Source organism: Coturnix japonica, chromosome 38, assembly GCF_054131305.1.
Source record: "Coturnix japonica strain WE chromosome 38, WE-NBRP24, whole genome shotgun sequence".
NCBI classification, from domain to species: Eukaryota; Metazoa; Chordata; class Aves; order Galliformes; family Phasianidae; genus Coturnix; species Coturnix japonica.
Window position 1 is genome coordinate 4429715 of NC_140700.1, and position 22144 is coordinate 4451858.

Genomic DNA, 22144 nt, shown 5'->3' on the forward strand with positions numbered 1-22144 from the left:
CTCTGATTCCTTTAGGTTTTGCAGAATTAAGGCATGCTTGTGCTACTTTGGCCTCTTGCAGTCATTGTTCTTAACATCATTCTACTAATTTACAAAAATTATACAGATTATTCCTCGACCTGGAAGGCAAGAGGTTGGCTGAGTTCCACTTGCACTGGAGGATTAAACCTGAAATTGAAGGGATGGGGGGAGGAAATATTGGGGGTGGATCAGGAAAGCTCTGAGAGCTGAGATTAACCCAGGCTGCCACACTGCTACAGTGATGAGATCAGAGATCTCCTGGCTGCACACCTCATCCCTTTCTGGTTGGAGCCTGTGGTCTTTGCTCCAGCTCCATCCAGCACAGCCCTGCTTTGATCCTAACAGAGCATCAAACACCTACAGCCTGGTGTTTTCTTCTCTGCCCAGCTAGAAGCATCAGGAGCAGAGTCTGGCTTTCTGTGGGCAGTCCTGAGCATTGTGTAAGATCATTTAACCTTTACATGATTTAAAGGGAACATTTGCTCATCAGGTCTTAATAATTTGTCATCAAATGCAGAACAGGGCATGTAGCAATGTGAACCCACCATTATTTCACTCTGGTGGATTGATGTCTCCTTTTATGAGCTAATTGCCCAAACATTCTGTGATGCCAACACATTGCCAGTTTCCTCAGCGTTCTTTAGTAGTATTGCATCATTGCAAAAGATTTTCGTGTGGCAAAAATCAATGCTTTGCATCTCCCTCACATTGCTGCACACTGCACAGCCTCTGCCCCACCTGTGTATCATCACTGCTGCAGCTCAGAGATGGAAAAATAGCTGAGTGATTATGGGGTGGGCTCATCTTGGGGTGGTCAGTCTTCATGTAGAGTGCAAGCATTGGCTCTGTGATGGATGCTTGCTGCTGTGATAGAGGAAGGAGGCAGACTGAAGGCAGCCCCGTCCTGCAGCATGCACTGATAGTCTGGCATATGAAATTTGTCTGCTGTCAGCTCTTGTGATTTGCCTAAAACTCGTTTTATTTCATGTAGCTCTATGCTTTGTGGAGCCCTGAGCTGCACATCATCCCATGTATCAGCTCACTACGGGGCAGTGTCACATAGTGCTGCAGCCAGAAGCAGCATGCAGTGAGCAGAGCAGCCTCTGGGAGGATGCTGAGTGCCTGCCTGCAACCAGCATGGGCTTTTTATCCTTTTTTGCTTTATTTTTAGCTAAAGGTCTATTTGCATGTACTTTAAACTTCATTATAATCAGTCTTGGTTAGTCCTCTTCCCATGTTACTTTCTCTTTGGGGATATTTTGGTGATCCCTGAACTCCCTGCTCCCAACACTGGGGATGAGAAGGGCTATGAATTCCCAGCATTAGCTAAGAGATAATGAAAGATCTCCAGCTCTCATGCAGGAGAGATGAAGCTGAGCCCCAAGCAGCACTGTGGGCTCTGAGGGTGGCTCTCCCCATTGCAGGGGGTCTGGGAGAGCAGTGAGTGCAGTGCAGCAATGGCACAGCTGTGCACCAGGTTAGCTTGGAGCATAACAGTGAATGAAATGAGTGAGGGGTGCTGCGTTCATCAAAGCATTTCAGTGCTGTGAAGAAAATGGAGCATTTTTCAGGGGAGTCAAGGAAACGTTTACATTTGATGCTTGAGAAATGCAGCATTTATGTTTCTTTAGATCTGTAATAACGCTGTGCTGAAATATTACTGAGATTTACTTGAAAATGATGCTAACACCTGAAAAACGGTGCTACATTTGCTTGGGTTGTCAATCAATGACATACCCGACTCAGAAATAAGGTTGGGGGATGCTCAGTTTGGATGGAAACATCATATTTATCAAGTTGGTTCCTTGCTCCCTGTTGGAGCTCATATTGGGCTCGTGCTGCTCAGGGACATTCCACCCCACTATGATCATCCCCAGGGCAGCAGAGCCAGGAGGGGACACTGGGATGGGGCACAGACTGGTGCAGAACAAAAGGTGAAGAGAGCCAACAGGGAAGGCAATCAGCTCTCAAATATAAAGAGGAAAAGCTGAGATTAAGTGGTTGGTCCTGAAGCAGAGAGCTGTGGTGATGAACCAAGACAGTGAGGGATTTGTTCTGTGGAATCCATCACTCTGGGATTTGCTGAGTGGAGCCTCATCAGCTGCTAGAGAGGATTTTTCCAGCACCTCCTCTATCATTGACTTGGTTCATTTTTCCCCATCAGCCATGTATGACCTCCATGTCAAAACATCATTTTACCATCATTGGCTGTTTCCAGACTGTCTTTTATTACCATGATCTCAAACATCTGAACAGGAGCAGGGAATGAAGGATATTCTGACTCAGATCAGAGTCAGTCTGACTCTCTCCCAGACACTGCAGGGAAGCCTGGTAAGATGCTCCTGCTTTGCTATATGTACACTTATTAACGTTTGAATCTACCCAAGAGATGCAGTGCTTGGGCTCAGGAACACTAATTCTCTGCCCTGGAATTTCCACATCATCCTAACAAAACCCCATACATTTCCACCTTTGGGAAATGAGTTCAGCTCCTTCGGTTGCTGAATTATTAAGGGTGACCCTTGTCAAAGACGCAGCTTGTGCCATATATCACTGCGTTACCTGTCTGCTTGGCAGTGCTTTGCAGGCATTTTAGACCTCTTATTATATGTTGTTTTTCATTTAGATGCAATTTCTTTTGTAATGAGGCAGAACTTATTTTCCAGCCCCTACAGGTGGCTTTGTCAGCTCTCCAAATTGCGTGTGACGAGGCAGGTTCCCAATTGATCTCTCAATTAGGGCTTTGTTGATATTGGATAAATGAGGGTTCACCTGGATTGGGCACAGCCCTGTCTGCACGTGAGCCAGGGATTTTGAGTGGCAAGCAAAGCATTAGGCAAAAGAAAATCTATCTTCTTAGTGTTGCTTTTTCCCCTTGAATGCATGGACTGTTGGTTTGTGGGGAAGCCATAATGCAGGGATCTCATCGACTACAACCTGAGTTCCTAAATCCAAAGCCAACACGTGCCGGGATGGGAGAAAGGTTAATTGACAGAGATGGTCAGAAAGTCCAATAGCAATTTAAGTCTTCTGAAATCTAAATGGCTGACACAATACAGCAGCCCATGGGTTGGCCCTTGGCTGTGCTGCTCCCCATGCTGCTGCATGCAGCAGGACGAGCCGGTGCTCCCCCCCTCCAGCTCTGAAATGCTGAGCACAAACATTGGGTTCATCCAATCTTTTTTTAATTTGGAGCTAAAAATAGCAGTTTAAGATCCTCAATCACGTGTAATTAGTCGCGCATTTATTTTTCAACAGCTGTTTTTTCCCCTGTGCTTGTGAATGGAGGAGCACAGTGGTGGCTCCTGCTTGCTCAGGGCTGTGTGGGCTGGGGGATGGCATTGAGGCTGCCAGCAGTGCTGTGCTGTCCATCACCTCACAGCCTGGTGCAGGCAGGAGCTGTGCAATGTGTCCTCGTTTTTCTCTCCTTCACTTCATTTGTGGATTTTCCTGAATGAATTACAGGCTGCCAGCACTCAGTGCCACAGCAGAACAGGAGAACAAAAACACTTCTGAACCTGGACTTGTCACAACTCCCTTTAACAGCGTCTTCATCTTTGCAGGCAAATTACACTTCTTTTGCCTTCAAAGAAGCTGCCGAGGACTTCAGGCTTTTGTTTTGTCTTTCCCTTTCCTAGATGTTAAATTATCCCCAGTTTTCTTTGTATGTCTGCATTAAGATGGCAGTGAATTGGGTACAGCTGAGGGCGCAGAGCTTTTGTTGGGGCTGACTGCTTAGCAATGGGGCTGGAGAACACAAGAGCTGAATGCATCAAACCCTGCCACAAGCCACCTCAATTCCACTGCTCTGAATGCTTTCACCTCCTTTATCCCCGAGGTACTTAGAGAAGCATTTCACATTTGTGCACTTAATGGATTAAATAAACAAATGGAGATGATAACTGCTGCCCAGCGAAGCTAATGGTCGAAGGCACGGCGTTTTGTTGTGACTGAAATTGTATTTGTGCTGCTGCCACACTCTGCAGGCTTCCCAAAAAGGGGACGATGAATCACGCCGTCTCCAGCTCTTCTCTACTAATGAGAAACCTCTTAGCAGCGCTTCTTTACAGTCCCTCTCCAACAGAAATGAGAGCATCGCTGCTCTGCCACATCCACAGCCGTGTTGGATAGGTGCTCCTTGGGCACAGGGTGTGCTCTGCTGCCCATCTGGTGCTCTTATCTTGAGCTTAGTGATGGATGGAAACCTTGCTTCAACACTTACAAAGCAGCAATTGCTGATAGCAGAACAATCCTAGGGGCTGAAGCTCTGAAGTTTAAGCTTGTTGTGAGAGCTGAATGGTGACTTTCACTCTGCCTGTGGCACAGAGCAGTGCACTGAGGAGCAGAGAAGTGTGATGTCTGCAGGAGTGCTGCTGTGGCTGCTGCCCATTCCTATTGTGCTGTGGTGATTCAGAGCTCCGTAAATGGAACTGAGAGACAAGAGCCCTGCTTGTCAGAGCCCTTCTGGTATTGCTTTTCCATCTGCTGTCTCGGATGCTTAAGATTTGCAGTGCGAGCCCTCTCCTGGGTGTAGCTAATGCATCTAGATCCCTTTGCTGTATTAATGGCATTATTTTCCCCCGGCTGTGAAGTACTCGGGGCTTATGTTGTGACAGGATTCAGGCACGCACTTGTCAGACGGAGGTGCTGGATGTCTGTTTTCAAGAGGCTGCTGTGCAGCCACGAGGGAGGGAAGCTGAGAAGCAGAAGGCTTTTCTAAAGGCAAGAAACACCCATAGGCTCTGCAGGCAGAGCAGGGCACACAGCCCCTGTACTGCGACCTGCTGCTGCTTGCTGCCCCAAATCACATCAGTCGCAGGAGTTTATAATGGTGTTTTGTGCTTATAAAGACACAGTTTGCTATTTATCTGTGCTGAGCTGAGTGGTGTTGTCCCGCTGAAGCATCTCTGTGTGCTGTGTTGGGGTTGGCAGTGCTCCGTGGTGGGTGAGCAAAGGAGCGTAGTGCTGTGCTCCCTGCACCCACTGCTGCTTCCCAAAGTCCCTGAGAGTCAGATTAATGCTGTGATTGACAAGATCCTTGAGCATAATTAGGCACATTAAAAACACTCAGAGTTCTGCCCAGCAGTGATTTAGGATGGGAACTTGATTTATTAATTTAACTGTGATTTCTTGTCTGTTGTTATAATGAGCCAGAAAGACTGAAAACCTGCTAATTAAAACTCACAGCACTTCAGAGTAATGTAGAGCAGCAACAAACTTGTGCGTTGCAAGGCCAACATTGAAAGAGCTTTCCAAAAGGGAAATGTGGGGGGAAAATGCCATTGCCTCCAGGAAGCACAGCTTCCCCTGGGCTCTTCCAAAGAGGGAAATGTGGGAAGATTTCTACATGTGTATTGCTGTTCTCTATTGCCATCTCATCCTCGCAGCCTCTTCAAAACCCTGATATGGGGAGCTGCTTCCATTTGCTTTGCTTTCATTGGCAAAACACAAAGCGAGGAGCGTGACGTGTCAGTGCTGAGATGTCAAGTGGCAGCAGTGGGTTCATGTGCAAGGAGGCAGCAGAGAACCGAGTCCTCAGAGTGCTTTTCCACTCAGCCTTGAAATATTGCTCTGCTGCCGTAGCAGCAAGGTCATAACAGGTACCTGTGCCTAAGCTTTACGACGGAGCAGTTTGTGTGATGCACAGCGATGCTCTGAGAGCAGGCATCCCATACAGGTGGCTGCTTGCTTTGTTTGCAGCAGCAATGCTGAGATGTAAAATGCCATAGGACAGGTTAGAGGGATGCTGTGCCTGAGCAGAATGCTCACTGCTGATTAGAAAGAGCTGGAGTTAAGCTCAGCTAACCGGTCCTGTCAGGGGTTAATTGGTTGTTCTGTGATTTGTTAAGGTTTGCCCAGAGCTGGCATTTCTTTGTTCTGTATTTAAAGTGTGGCTGAAGGCTGGTGCTGCTGGGAGGCTGCAGGAGTCTCATCCTCATCTCTGCTTTGCAGGGATGGAGGGTCCAGGACCCACAGCCCCACAGGACCCTCCTGGCATTGCCCAACTCTGCTCAGCCTCCATGGCTGAAAATAGGAGATCTCCAGCTTCTGCTGGGAGAGAATGAGGTGCTTAAAGAGCAGGGCTGTGCCTGGGTGCAATTGCCCTTGGGGAGGGTCCAGGCTGAACTCACCAGCCTCAGCCCCCCATGCTGCCCCATGAGCTGAGTGCATCCATCACCTGCAGGAGGACTGCAGAGCAGCTTTGTGCCACTTGTGTTGGGGTTGAGAGATGGTCTTGGAGGTGGAATGAGGCTGCTCAAGGTGTTTACAGCTCTTCATTGTGCACCCATAGCAGGTCTGCAGTGCCCACCCCGGGTCAGCGCTTCTATGGAGCTGAGCGCTGGCCCTGGGAGCAACAGATCCCCATCATGTCCTCACTGCTTTAGGAGCTCATGTCAGAGCAAGATCAAGCAACGCTCTGGTTTAAACTTTGTTTTCCCTGTAATAATTACTGTTCAACTCAGTGCATGATAGGGGCCTTTGACTCTCCTTTGCAGCAAGCGCTGCTGATTGGAGCCAAAGGCAGGGACTGAAATGAAAAATCTTTGATTAACTCAATATCACAACTTCTTTTTTGTGTATATTACCATAATCTCTGTGCTGAAATTAATCTGTGGGGTGGCTGCAGTGTGTTGAAGATTATACGTATTAGCATTGGAGACGATGATTGTCCTCTTTTCTTTTTTTCCTTAAGCAGCAGCAATTCTGACTTTTTAAGCAGCTCCTATTTTAGGAGTGCAACTATTTTGCCCTAGCAGATATCCTCAGGAAAAGTTTGGGAGACTTTCCTCCCTCCTTCAGGCACTCTGTGAGCCTTTGGGGGGTGGGGGGGGATGCTGGGCTCTGGGCTGCAGCTGGAATAGCAAAAGCACTATCAGCTGCAAGAAGGAAAATCTCCCAGCACACCCGTCCTGCTCTGTGCCTTTTCTCTATCAGATCATTTGAGACAGGAGTGCTCAGCTGGCAGGAGAGGTCTTCAGGTTTTATTTTGCAGAGAGAAATCGCATTAACAGGAGCAAAAAATATCTGCTTCGCATCAGCTGTTGGAACACGTTTCAGTTCTGGGCTTTGGTTTGCCTCTAGCGAGCAAAATCTGTATTCAAGGGACAGCATCATCCAACAGATTCATTACGAGTGAATGTAACCAATAAATGATGCTATTAGCAAGAATATATATTTCTTATTTAAAATATTTCCCTCCCAAAAGCAAAGTGTCTGCTCTATGTCTGTTAATACACAGTTCATTAAACTAGGAACAACTATATAATTAGGCAACAACAACAATTCATTAGTCTTAATGTGATTTGATAAAGTTCCTAGGCAAGGATTCTGCAGAGAATTAATTACGATGTACTCATCAGGAGGGAAAGTCCCATTCCTTGCTGGGACATCTCTGCAGTGCAAGAGCTCAGTGCTCTCCATCCACGTCTGCTTTCCTCCCTGAGACTTCCATCCATTCCATCTCTCATTAATTAATCAGCAGCTTTCTGCAGGCTCTGATCGAATGATTGAGCAGCACCTGCCTCGATACAGGGGCGTACAAGGGAATGGATGTATTATTTTTAATGCAAATGGCTTCAGTTTGGAGGTACTTGATCCCATTTAACTGGCAATTGAACTAGAAATGAGTAAAGCAGCAGGGTCAGTGATGTAACAAATGGCTGTGTCATATTGGAGTGCTCAAGGTACTGCATAGGGTGTAGATCTGTACATCAGTGCATGCATTACCCTCATCCCTTAATGCTTTCAAGACCAGGCTGGATGTGACTATGGTCTGGTGGTTGATGACCCTGCACATAGCAGGGGGGTTGAAAGTAGGATTGATTCCTGGTGGTTGCAAGACGTTGAGCACTCGGCTGCTAAATGACTTCTGCATCTCCTGGGCCCTCTGCCTCTGAGAGCAATCCCTTTAGCTGTGCAACAGGACTTGGGTTTTCTGCTGCTTGTCCTGGCTTTTACCCTTCTGCTGCCACGTCACTGAGCTGAAGAGATTCATAAAGAATTAGGAAGTGCTGCAGAGAATGTTTTACAGCGAGGTTTAAGGAGCTCAGTCTGCTGATCTTATCAAGAAGCTTGTAACTTAATTTCAGTGGATAAGTACCTGCATGGGAAAGAAGCTCCAGGTGCTGAAAGGCTTTTTCTTCAGAGAAAGGCATTAAAAGACCAAATATCTTAAAGATAAAGGCAGAAAAATCCAATTAACAAGGCAGAAATTGTGAACTTTGAGCCTCATTAACTACTGGGATACCTCACCTAACTGCTCCCATCCCTGGGCCTTCTGAATCAGACCCAAGAGCAAATGTCCATCTCCTCCCAGGCATCCCATTGCTTGTCTGCACCCTCTCACTGCCTGCTTCAGGTTGGGATTTATTCTGTATGCCGAGCAGTGAAGCATAGGTTTAAATTACTGATGGTATAAGAAAGACTGAGAGCCCCGACACTGCTTGCATTGCCCAGCAGCGATGTCTGCAGATGTGGTTGCAAGCAGCCCATGAGAAGCTTTACATCTTTAAAGGTTACTGAGTCAGCCTTGGCAGGCTGGAAAGAAGCTTAAAAGTACACGGAGACACTAATTGGTCATTTGAACTTTGCCAGGAGGGCCCTTCGGGCAGGGCTGGTGCTGACTCAGTGCTGGAGGTAGGATGGGCTGCAGGGAGGAGGGAGAGCAGAGCAGTCCCTTGGGTTCTGTGGGCACTGTGGCTCTGTCTGTTGGTTCAGATGGGCAGGATGGTGTAGATGAGAAGCATTACTTTCCCCTGGTCCGCTGCTCATCCCTGCCCAGCTTGGAGCTCAGGGAGAAGCAGGGATGTCTCTATGCCACCATTTCCCTATATAACATTGGGGTGGGTCTGCTGGATGAGGGACAGATGTGCAGCAGCAGCTTTCCTATAGTAACAAACAACAGAAGGTGGGATCCTGTGCTCTCCCTCTCCCCTGATCTCACAGGAAGCCATTCAGCCCTCAGCACACCAAGCAGGAACCTGCCTTGCCCTGCTTGGATATAGAAATGAATGAAACTGCCTGCAATTGTTCACTCTCTGAAAAAAAAACACAGCAAATAACAGCAGTTCAGGTGTACAAGGGCTAAAATCAGGTCATTACTCTTCACCTGGAGAACATTTTAAATGCCGTGCATTTAGTTGTGAGCAATGGTGTATGATTGTTGCAACAGGAGCAGGGATTTGCAAAGTATTTATCAATTGGAGCCACAGTGGAGTGTTTCCATGGTGATGGGAGGGAGCTGTGTGATGTTCTTCTGCAAACATACCGTGGCTCCTTCTCTTTCCCCATTTCTGTTTTGCTTCGAAGGAGCAGAGGTCAGTGCTGGGCGGTCACATAGAGGCAATGCTGCTTCCTACCCCATAAGGGAATCATAGAATCACAGAATGGCTTGGATTGGAAGGGATCATCAAGCTCCAACCTCCATATCTAATACCAGACCAGGCTGCACAGGGCCCCATCCAACCTGGCCTTGAACACCTCCAGGGATGGAGCATCCAACACCTCCCTGGTCCCCAGCTCTGCTCTGCTGCTGCAGCTCCCATGGGACATGCTCCAGGGCTGGGGGCTGTGCACACCCGAGGTCACCAGAGCAATTTCTGTGGCTGCAGCTTATCGTTTAATGAAGATAAAAAAGAGTAATTAAGTTCAGCCTGACAATTTGGCCCATTGGCATTAATCTTCAATGAAATCAGAAGGTGTTTGTGTTTTGTGTAAGCTCGGCTAATGTATCATTTTATTACTAACAAACAGAAGCCATAATTACTCTTCAACGCGATAGAATTTGTGGCTGACTTCCTTGGCAGCTCCCCATGTAATTTATGCATGCAAGTAATTGACTTTGGGGGAACCTCCACATGGGGCTCCCATTGGGTGCTGCACTTCGCTCCTTGCCTGGCTCCTCAGTGCAAAGCTCAGCATGCAGATGGCAGTGGAGTGGTCAGGGAACTCAAACCATGCAGAAGGCAAATTAGAAAGCTGATGCTTTGGTTCAGTTTGTAAGTACCTTCATCATCTCCATGAGGTGCTCTTGCTGTTTCTTAGCAATGCAAAGAAAGCTTTATGGCTTCGTCGTGCAAAAGGAATAAATCTGAAATGCATTAGGAAGTGCACCTGACTTGCAGTGAGGTTGTACTGATGGGTTGCACAGATTGCATTTGGCATTGGCTGCTATTTCCAGCACTCAATGACTTAGCTTTAATGGGTTTTCTAATTTCTTTTTATTAAAAAAGTATCCCAGGAGACCTTAGGGATTGTTATAGGGCTGGGTTAAGGCTATAGGAGGCACTTCTGAACTCACAGCAATGCTGTGTGTTAAATATTCATAGCTGCAGCTCCCATTTGCTGCTGATAAGGATGCTGATTTTTGCAGGAAGCGTGAGGAGTTGCTGTGGCATTTGCTGTCTGTTGTAATGATTATATATACAAGTTTGGGGAAACACTGGGCATGCTGTTGGGTTCGTACCTTTCTACATTTAAAGCCTCATATTTCCTTATTTGCCACTGATCAGTGGCACTGATCCCCCAACACCCCTCGGTCCCTGCTGGGCTCCCAGCTGTGTGCTGGAGCTTTGCTTTGCACAGCAGAACATGGTTCCCCCTCTGTAACCCACCCACATGGCTGAATGCAGCACTGCTGAGGCTGTGTAGGAGTATATGTGTGGGGTGTGATTGTTATAGCATTAAAGGGGTTTCTTGCAAATGATGGGGTACTGTACAGAGTTCTCCTTACTGTGATCTTTGCAGAGGATCCAAACCCACTGCTTGTTGTATGCTGTGAAGTCAGGCCTGATGGAAATGCTCTTCTCAAAGCTGGGAGGCTGCTGAGCACAGGGAATATCCATGCAATTACCCACCTTGTTTGGCCCTGATTAGGTTTTAAAACTCCTTTGGGTTGGTTCCCGGGGCTGTATGCTGGCAGGTGCCTCCCAATGCCCAGACCCCACTGCAGCTGTGGGGTTTCACCTTAACTTGGCTGCTGGGAAGGTTGTGGTGTGGGCACCAAAACATCTGCTCTGACTTTAGAGGTATTATCCTGATGAACTCAGTAAGAAGGGTCAATACAAAAGCTGAAAATCCCCAGCAGAGCATGGCCAGGCTCCAAAAGGTAAACCTAGGGTTGATCTGTTCCTGAGGGAAGCACACAGCTCTGCAGAGTGGTATAGTGCCATTGAAAAATGCCTGATCTGCTGCTGTTGGTCTGTTACAGTGGAAGCATCTCAATCTATGGTCCTGCCTCCTGTGGGCTGTAAGGACCTCATCCCAACCAATTGCTGCCCCAGCCCTGGGGAGGGACAGGAGCTGATGCTCATAAACAATCCAGGCACTGTCAACCTCTGTTTCTCCTCCCTTCTATGGAGAAGGGCAGGGATCTGCTGGCATGTCATCCTTGGGTTTGGAGGTTAAGAAATAGGAAAACTTTGTTGTTTGTGCTCTGCATTAATGCACACAGGAGGGAACCTGTTCACTTAAGTACATTTGCTTGTTGTTTTTTTTCCAACAAGACCTAAAAAGCTTATTCTGGCACAGCGAGCCCTTTGAACTGGTTTTCTGCACCCACGATCCCTAGCATTATAGCATCTCTCCTATATAATGAGCTGGTAGATAAATTAATACAGATTTACAGCTCATTAGCGAATGATGCATTGATGTCTAATCATTCCCTCCTTTCTCATTTGAAAGGAAGTGGGTTATGCTGTTATTGAGTTAGTGCATTATGTTTCAGCGCTTTCTGGCATAGGAGTTGAGAGCTTTAAGAGATATATGTTAATTAGAAGATTACACCCACATCAACATTAAAGCATGATAGTAACTGTAATTATGGAATGAGCTGCTGCTTCCTCCAAGCGTGACTTAATATTAAAGAGTCCCTTTGGCCCAATTTTCAGTGGGATGACTCGTAATAAAGAGCAACTTCACCAAGGACGACTTAAAGAGTGGAATTGGAAAACCAGCCTCAAGAACCTTGTTCTGGCTCAAGGAAGGCAAGAAGGCGGAAGGGAGGACTTGGTTTTGGGGCAGGGATAGGTTAGGAAGCTGCAAAGTCGCGATAGGTGTAGAAGGTGTGAACTATTATTGGCTGTTTCTCATTAAACAAAGAAAGCAAAATGATTCATGGCAGCTATCAGGAGAACTTGCTGGAATTTGGCACCTGGCTCCGTTTCACTTAACTGCTCATCTAATAGAAACAAATGGCCGCCTTTCCCCAGGGTGACCTGATGTGCTTCCAACTCAAACTTTCAAAGAGAGAATAAATACTGGAGCACACAAATATGTGGGTTCTGAAGTGAGATGCCCATTGACCATTGCCCCAACTGCATGAGGACTCGCAGGAAAGTTGTCTCCCCTTCCGAAGCACACTCGTTGTTTGCAGAAGTAGAGCTTGATTCTGGCCTGGCTCTTGGTGAGCCTCAAGAACGTGGGTCCCATTTGCATAAAGATAATTAAGAGAAATGCTCATTATGCATATGTATAACCCCAGTTTGCATTACTCTGGGTGGACACGGAGGGGGGTGAAGAAAGGAAGCAAGAAGGACAGTTAACCTTGCATCTCTGTGCACTCAGCATACAAAAGCACCAAAATATGTGTTAGTTTTAATTATCCCCACAGCCTCATAAAATCACTTCCCTGGTCAATTAATTTAATTACTTTCCTGCTAATTATTTTTCTCAATGGTGAATTGGCTTCAGACTGTGGTAACTGTTGTGCTGCAGAACTGGGAGATGGGGGAGACTTTGGCTTGAATGACACACAGAACGTATCAGCAGAATACACATTTATAACGTAGACACCTGAATTAATAACATCTCTTTGGAAGGAAATGGAACCATTCATCCTCTGGATGGGAGAGGTGGGAAAAGCACCTCTTGGCAACAGGAACATTGTTCAAAGCATGTCAAAAAGACCTCTGTTTTCCCTCTGCAGCCTGTTTTGAGTCAGAATTGAGGAAAGCATTTAAGCATTCATCCTCACTTTTCCTTCTGTCACAATAACAGAACAGGGAGATGATGTCTAATGAGAGTCTACATATAGATGGGATGTTGAGGGATTGCTGGAGGTGCCCCAGCTACCTGGGAAATGGCTGGTTCTGTTGTTTGCTGGCACAGCAGCACCACTAACCCTGTCCTGCTGCTGCCCCTTGAAATGGTTCTGCTCAGATTCTCTCCATGCATTCATCTGCTCAGCCTTCATCTCTCTCATTAATAATCACATTGATTCCTATGCTTGCCTGCTGACGTGATCTCCTTTTCGAGAGCACCTGAATCTATATGAATTGAGTCTGACATCTCTCTCATGGTGTCGATGAGAACAAGCAGCTGCAAAGGAGCCATAAGCACATTGCAACTGAAGTTTCCTCTTGGACTTGAAGGACTATGCAAAGGCACTTCTCTCTAAGCCCAAATTTTCTGCTTTTTACTGCTTTGTATTGTAGCTTGAAGGTAGGTACAGTGTGCAAATACCTGACCTTCAAAACAGCAGAGAATGGAAAAATTAAGCAGATTAATATGCTGCTATTTCAGCATGCGTTGTAGGTGGTATTTTTGGCTGCCAAGCCCCGTTCTGTGAATATGAGACATCGAGGCCACGGATATTTCAACACACATTTTATCAGCAGTGCAAACAGACACTTCACACACAGCGTTTTGCATACAGAACTTAATGCATTCACTCCAGCATGTTATTTATAGCTCCAAAGCGCAGTCATGAGGACAGCTGATCTGTTTGTGTCGCCTCTGTAGACTGCAGGCATATGCTGGAGTACGCGTGGCAGGGAAAGCACGGCGGAGATGGGCAGGAGTCCTTTAGAGATCAGTTATCAAAGTGCTCCTTGGAAAGCCACCTTGTTAGTAAGGGAGGAATGATGCTGTGTTTGCTAACATGAGTCTTGTTGGGCACGGATAGAGGGTTTCTTGGTTCCACCTGCACCGTGGGATGGGGTTCGCGTTCATACAAATGCAATGTGAGTGCTAAAGAAAAGCAACAGAAAGAGAAAAGCAACACAGCAAAGCCAACAAGAGGAAGATGGGGTTTAGTAACATCTTTCAGTGCAGTTACTCAAATCCCCAGCAGCAGACTCATTAAAATGTGCTTGTGCTGAATATGAACTCAGAAATGATCCAGAAGAGACTTTGTTGCAATGATCATAAAATGGGGCGATTGAGCTCAGTTTTCATTTCAGTGTGAATCGTTTCAGATCTCAGAGTCATTCACAGACATATACAGGAAGCAGACAGCAGATGCTCAGCAGGTGGGAGAGCACCCAACTGGTTCAGGTAGAAAACCCAAAGTCTTCCCTGGAGCAAGGCAGGCTGCCCAGCCTCTCTTTGAATCAGCAGAGATCAAAATGACGAGGTCCCATTCATCTGTGAGCTGAGTAATGCAATAGATGTGCATTTCTTGTTCACTAGAGGGAGTACGACTCGAGCAGCAGCAGGGTGTGTTGTTGGGCTCCAGCTCCCTGCTCTCAGCCCTGCTTTTTAGAGCTGAAATCCAGGTGACTTCTCATTATCGCTGTTGCTGAGTTAAGTACAAAATATTTCATTACCTGCACGGTGGGTTTGTATCCGTGGTCTGCAGGAAACAGGATTGATTCAGTGCAGGAGGCATCAATAGGTCCAAGTAACTGCAGCCACACTTAAAACATAGTAATAGTGAGAACTGTGGTTGATAAGTGGAGTGAGACATTTATTCTGAGCTCTTCATGTGTCTCACTGCTTGGCTGTCACCTATCAGAGGGTTTTCCTCCCTCCTTTTGGGACAAAACTCCATGCAATGAGGTGCAGGAAGGGTTTCTCCCATTCCTTTCAGTGCTGACTTCTGTAATGAGGACATCTTCATCAGTGCCTGCTTTGCCTCTCTCTAAAACTACTAAATATACAGGGGAGAAACAAAAGAAATAGTAATAATAGTAATAATAATAAAGCTGTAATTAGCAAGGTCAGATGCTGCAACGTAAGTGGGAAATCTGAATAAAGACAGTGGCACGTGTGAGTTACAGCTGTGAGTCAGCACGGATGGCAGTAGCTGCCCCTGGATGGTCTCCAAGCCCTAATGCTGTGCAGAAATAGGCTCTGGGAGGGAGTCCTGTGCCAGCTGTTGGCCTCAGGGCTGTGCACTGCTGCTGAGGACAGGAGGGATTCCTCTCGTGTGCTTCAGGGTTTTGTATTTTGACATTGAATTTGAGCATTCAGATCCATTTCAGGAGGGCCACGTTCCGCACCATGGGACAGGGACTGGGGATGCTGCCAGCAGCGGTCTGGTCTGAAACTCTGATGGGTTTTGGTTTTGTTTAAAGCATTTCAGGTCTACCACAGCACAGCATTCAGCATTTGTCTTCCACGGAGTTTGGGCTCTGAGGTCCCACAAATGTAACATGGATCCTTGAGCCCCCATATGTCAACTTCACATCCCATTCAGCTGAATGGCACTCAGCTCCTAACTGCAGCCCAGATAGTGCACATGCACATGGGGTACCGTGCAAAGCAAAGCACCCTGGTGTTAACTCCTTCCTCTCAGCCTCACCAGGTCCCTTCTGATCTCAAACTGCATCACAGAGCAACAAGTTGGTAATGAAACCCAGGCGGCAATAAATCACACCCTGTCTCAGCCTGATACCCAGCAGCTGAGGAGATAACGGCGGATCTGTCCCGACTGAGGCTCGCACAACAGGCTGAGACAATGGGTGAGGATAGCACAGCAGACAGTGAATTATCTTTGCCATCTGCTTTCTGCTAACATCCATTTATAGAAGAAACTAACATTTGGAAACACTGAGTGCTGATTGTGGTGCCTGCGGGATAATTTTCCACTGGATACAATTAATCATTAAACCAATGGAAGACATACATCCGAGCATTCCTCCAGCTGCAAGTGAAACACCTGCTGAGATTCCCAAGTTCAGCAAGCGGAAAGTTTGCAGAGGCTCCATCACTTCCATGAGGCTCCGCCAGAAGCCACGCTGTTCTCTTGCAAAGCAGAGAGGGCAGCAGGATGGCAATGTGTGCTGTGCAGGGAGCAGAAGGCTGCCAGGAATGGTTGGGAAGAACTCTTGGGTTTGTTGGTTCCCATAGATGTGGTTGGCTGATGGAAGTTGTGTGAGTTCAGGTTGAGTTTGGCACCATGCTCTGCTTGCTGCCCTATGTGCTGTTGGAGTATGGCAGCCCCTTGCTGGGCATGGGGAGCCAGGCAGGCTCAGGAGCAGCAAGTGGTAATCACAGTCAATGAAACAAACGTATTTCCCCAGCACCTCCATTCAGCCACGCTGATCAAACACTTTGTTTGCTTTGGATGATGGAGAAATGCAGGACATTGCTCAGAGTGGTGCAGCATGAGGGTTTGGCTTCAGCCAGTGGGTCTGTGTGTGCTGGCTTGAGCTGCTCAGATCCAATCAAACACGGCACTAATGAAGAACAGGTCGCTGCTAATTAGCAGCAGTTAGCGCAGCTGGTTCTCCTCTCCCAGATACGTCACTTCTGTTACTAACCATCCGGCCTTTTTCAGAGCAATTATCCCATCAAAATGGGTTGCTTTCATGGTGAACAATTTTCATAGTAACGCATTAATTGCCCCTGGCTTACCCACCATCTAATCAGCAAGGTAGGCGTTCATTTCTGGAAATGATTGATTTCAAGGGACTCAGTGCTTAATTACATTTTAACAAAGTCTGTTTTGAATCCTTGGAGGAGAGAGGGCTTTCTGTTTGGCTTTGAACTTATCGTGTCGGAGGGATCTCGGTAGCTAAATTATTCCATTCCTTCTTAAGCACTCTTGTCACCATATTGCAAGGTTTTGTCACTGCTGATTCATCTTTACCCACAGAGCTCACCCCAATTGTAGGGTTCGCATTAATAAGTGAGTTTGCTTAAAAAAAATAATGATTACATTATCCATATCTGCATGTCAGGGAGGGATACAGTGATCTCTCAAGATGTAATTTGTATATCAATCAGTTAACTCGACGGTTTGGGATGAAATGGGCTATATAAATGCAAGGCCCTCATTTATCTTCCTTCTTCTTCTGTCTCAGCATAATTGCACCTTTATTGCCCATTCCAGAAAGGAGGGCTGTGGGGCAGAGCATCATCTCCCAGCAGTGTGTGGCACCATCATCATCACCGCAGGGTCTGATTTCCTCCTGGTCTTTCATGCCCCTTGCATTGTATAAGCCAAGGCTTTGGTATCTGTTTTCTCTGCATGGCATGACCTCATTTCTTTCACTCCTTTTTGTCATTTTCTAATCATATTGGTAGTTCCCATTGCACTCGTATTGCCTCTGCACAATGAGAAAGGACAAACAATACTTCCCTTGATGGTCATTGCTGCTCATCTGAGTGTAAGCTCCCCATACAGAATCCGGTATAAAAATAGCTAATTTCATTTAGGTGAGAACTGATAAAGACTTTCAGGGCCCTGGAGGAGAGGGGAATGTAATCAAAGAAATTCCTTCCTGCTCCTTGGGCAGAGCTGTGGTTGTGACCCTACAGTGCTGGGGAAGGTGATGCTGGTGGGGGTCCTGAGGCCATCTCTGGGCTGATCCCACCCCCCTGCCACCCTGTGCAGTGCTCCCAACCCTCTGCTCTGTGTCTATGGGTAATGCCTGCTGTTGTCTCTGCAGCTCAACTGCATCTCAAGCAAAACCTGAGAAAGAGGAGGGCTGTAGAAAGTGTTTTGATAGTTGAAAGATGATCAAGCTTTGATAACTTCAAGCCAGCTCAAGCAGCAGACAGCAGCTCAGACAAATGTATAAAACATCAAAGGACGCGGAATGGAAAGCAGCGCTGGAGACCTCCAAATATAGCTTGCTGCAGTGTAATTTGTTCCTGAAGCAGAAAATTCCATAACATGTTGTGCTACAGCCCATCTCCTCGTGTGCAATGAGATGCAGTGAGGGTTGCTTTGCAGCACAGTGATCAGATTAGCAAAGCACACCAATTAAACACATGCCTGAAATGTTAGCAGTGGTTCCGCTCAACATGTGGTAATGTCCAGCTAATCTATTCCTCCTGGCTGAAGCCATTCTTCTCAATAAGCTGTAAATATTAGTAATTCTTATGACTTTTGTTTCTGTGTCATTAAACAGGAGAAGACATTTGGATAAGCACGTGGGTGTCCTAACAATCTGGTTATTAGTTAATGCAAATTAATGTCCACTTAAAGTAATTATTAGCTGGATTTAATAATTTGTGATACCAGTCCCACTAAATAACCAGAAATCACTGCTCAGCCCAATGAGCCATTAGTTGCACAGGTCTGTGCACTGCGTGGCAGTTGGCAGCATTCTATGAGCTGTTCATAAACAATGCTACTTAGCTAATTAATATCTGCATAGCTGTTACTACATCTCGATTAAAGGTTTAATTAGGCTGTGATGTATCGCTACCCAAGAGGCAAATGTAGTGAAAGAGTTTCTCGGTGGTGCATTGGGAGGAGCTCCAGCCCCATAGGATGGGGAGGTGGGCAATGGCCAACCCCTCAATGCAGCTCTGTTGGTGGCTGCTCCCAAGTCCTCAGAAGAGATGCCACGTTGTCTCCATCTATAAAACCTGCCATTCACCACAGTTAACAAAGCAGCACCTTTCCTGGTAGTTACTTCTGCATCTCAATGTAAGTACAGGGATCTGTCTCTCTACAGCCAGCCAGAGGAGGATGAGTCAAGCAGAAAGAGATGGAGAAGTGGAGTGCATTTGTACAGTGAGAATAAAAGAACCAGGGCCCACATTTCTCTTCAAATGGAAATGGATGAAGATCTGTGCAAGGAAACCTCCCCGCTCATCTCTCCTATGCAGTGATGTTGGAAGATGAGCAGCTCAGCCCCCATATGTCAGGCAGCACACCTTGGCTCAGGGGTGATGTAGTGACTGTTCTCCCTTCATTGGCAATTAGAGGACTTTATGGTAAAGCAGATTATTACTTCGATATTGGCATGTTTGTGGCTGAATAATTCCTATATCTGCAAGCCTCTTCAATCTGCCACCTGTGCTGGAAATGTCACAGAATCATAGAATTGCTCAGATTGGAAAAGACCTTAAAGATCATTAAATTCAACAGCAATCTGACCATCCTACCCAAACTCAAATGGGATTTTTAACCCGGCTGCCCCATGGGGACAATAGGAGGAATCAATAGGAAATTTTGGAGCTGGAAGGATTTGGGCTGCTGAGCTCCTGAAATCAGAAATTCCTATTACTGAGACACATACTACAGGGACAAGCAAATGCAAATGGAAATGCTATTTCTGCATTCATTCCACCAGAGGATGGGAGGCATAAAAGGGCTGAGGTCGATATCCCACTCCTGGACAGCAGCTCAGTGCTGCTGCAGACCCGTCGTGAGGTGTATATTTAGCACAGTGCCCATAAGGAGGCTGTGACATTTTGCAGAGGAAATCTTGTTAGGTGTGAGGGAATGAGAAGTGAGCGTGTGTATGTGAGCACTGCTGTGAATGTGCTCAGAGGAACCAGGGGGTCCATGGGTGAATGCTGGAGGCAGTGCCTGGTAAAGGTAGATGGATCAGGTGCGGCTGTTCATTGCAAAGGAGAAAAATGAGGAGTACATTAAAACTGTGGATCATTGTAGCTGTAAGAAAAAGCATGTGGGTCTGTGCATATGACACTGATGGGGGCCTCCAGCTTCTGGTTTTGTTCCTTCTGTTTCCATCTCCCATTCCTTTGTATTCCCAGCTGTGCTATTTGCTCTCGGAGCCAGGAGGTTCTCATTCAGAACTTTTCTTAATGGGAACACTGTCACGTGAGCCATGAGGTACCTCTGGGACCTTGCTGGCTGCAGCATGTGAGCACCCAGAGCCCATTCAGTCCTTCTGGAGCTGCTCCTACACCTCTTCCTCTTACGCTGTTTCAAAATGCATCATGCTATTTCATGCCATGTCCAGCAATGCTGGGCCTCTGGTCACAGCTTGGGGGGTAGAAGCTGCCCCCATTGCAGAGAGAAGGGCAAAGGGCTGTGGTGCTGTGGCTGCAGCCCGCAGCCACTGCAGACACACTGCAGGCACAGACATTTCCATTCCTATAGCAATACCGTGCTCAGATCCTACAGCTATTTTCACCTTTTTTTTAGAAGAAGTCAAGGCAGGCTGTGAAAAGATTTTTCCATCTTAACAACATTCCTGTGACATTTCAGCTCCTCATATCTGAAAAGAAATGCTGAGCCACATTCACCTCGCCGTGCTGCTTTGGAGATCTTGGCTTTATACACAACTGTTTTGTTAAGTGCACTAAAAAGAGGCAAGCAAAGGCCTTATCTCATTTGAATCATGGGCCATTGCAAAGCCACGTTGTGAATGGGTGGCAAATATAACAGCAAGGAGAGGGAAGGAAGGGAGAGGTAGCACGAAGGAGCAGGTGGGTTGATGATGCAGCCTCTGTGCGGAGGCTGCTGCAGGTATGGGGCAGTATTCTGATCCCATCCCTTATATGACATCAACTCAGTGTCATTTCAGGTCTCCCTGTAGCCTCTTGGGGCTCAACAAGTCCTGGAAATGGAAAGACAAAGCTGTCTCTCTCCTCCAGGAGGATGCTGCTGCTATTTAAGGTCTATTATCCTCCCTCTGCTCACACATCGCTGCCATTACTGTTATAAATGGGCTGAGTATGGAGAGAGGAGAAGAGACCCCCAGGGTAGCAATTACTAGAACTGAATTGTCTGATACAAAAGGCAGCATTAGCCTGGCTTAATTTGGTCATAAAATAAATTGCATTGCCCATAAACTTGCTGAACGGCGGAGTTTCCCCCACAGTTGTTTCTGTGTGTTTGGAGCCAGAAGTGCTGCAGGGAAGTGGCCCAGTGCTCTCCTACTGCATTCACCACAGTGCTGGGCTCCAGGGAAGATGCAACAGTGTGAGCAAATGAATATTCATTATGAGATTAAACTCGTGGTTGTAAGGATGCTGAGGGCATCGTTAGTGCATGGTGATCGGATACAACATGATGAAGAGTGGGGAACAGAGCAGGATAGATACTGTGAGCACTGGGCTGCTTAGCACTGGCTGGGCATGCTGTGCTGTCCCATATCTTGTAGCAGCTCTACCTGTTCTTGCTTGGCTACAAACCAGAGAAGGAGATCACAGCAGGAGCAGTGGTGAGGGATGCACTGTAGCTGTGTTGCTACAGATCCTGCCTAAGAGCTCCCATGTCGTCCCGCTTGCCCCCTTTAGACACTTGAGCTGTCACAAGCATCCCATCTGTTGCTGTGTAATTATACCTCACTGCACACATTTGTCATCGCCTTGTGAATGTTTCCTGCCTCTCCATCTCAGCAATTGGCTTGAACCACCGAGCTTCTCTTATAACACCAGCTTGTGGCTTCACAGTGCCAGGCCATGAACTGATGGCATATCAAGCTGCAATAAATGAAGGATGGCTAAAGACGAAATAGGGCACAGAATGGTGAGAGGAATCTTGGTTGGGAATCCAGCACGAATCCCATCTCTGCCTGCCTTCTCCATGGTGTGAGTGTCCCCATTCTCTTTGTAGTTTGCTTGTCACAACTTTATCAGCTCTTTAGGATGAATAAACTCACTCTCAGGTTGCTTCCAGTTTAGCCTCATGTTGACAAAAATGGCCCTGGCAATCCAATTAGACACGAAGATACAATAATTATCCAGGCCCATAATCCCATCCCTGCAAAAGGAGGACAGGTGCAGAGTTTTGAACCTTTTTGCCATGGAAAACCACCGGATTACATGCAGGCAAATGGGATTTGAGGCTGCATATTCGTGCACTCGTACAGCTCCTGAAGCAGCTGGGGGAGAATGATGGCTCAGGGACAAGCCTAAAGATAAACAGGCTTCCAGGGTCACAGCCAGGAGCCCTGAGCTCATTAAAGCGTGCTCTAATACTTTTCAAGTTATTTTCCTCTGCTGTGTTCTTTTTATAAGGGATACCACTAAAATCTGCTGACCCCGAGTGGGTGCTGTGAATAGAAGGATCTTTACACAAACGCCATTCAGTCCTATTAACAGCCCAGGAAGGAAAGGCAAATAGGCAATGGCGAGCAGAAGGCAGCTCAGAAAGAGTGGAAAAGCCAAGAAATATTGAGCTTTAATCCAGAGAGAATATTTCAACAAACACTGAGTGCTTTGCAAATATTCAGTGTCTGAGGAGCCA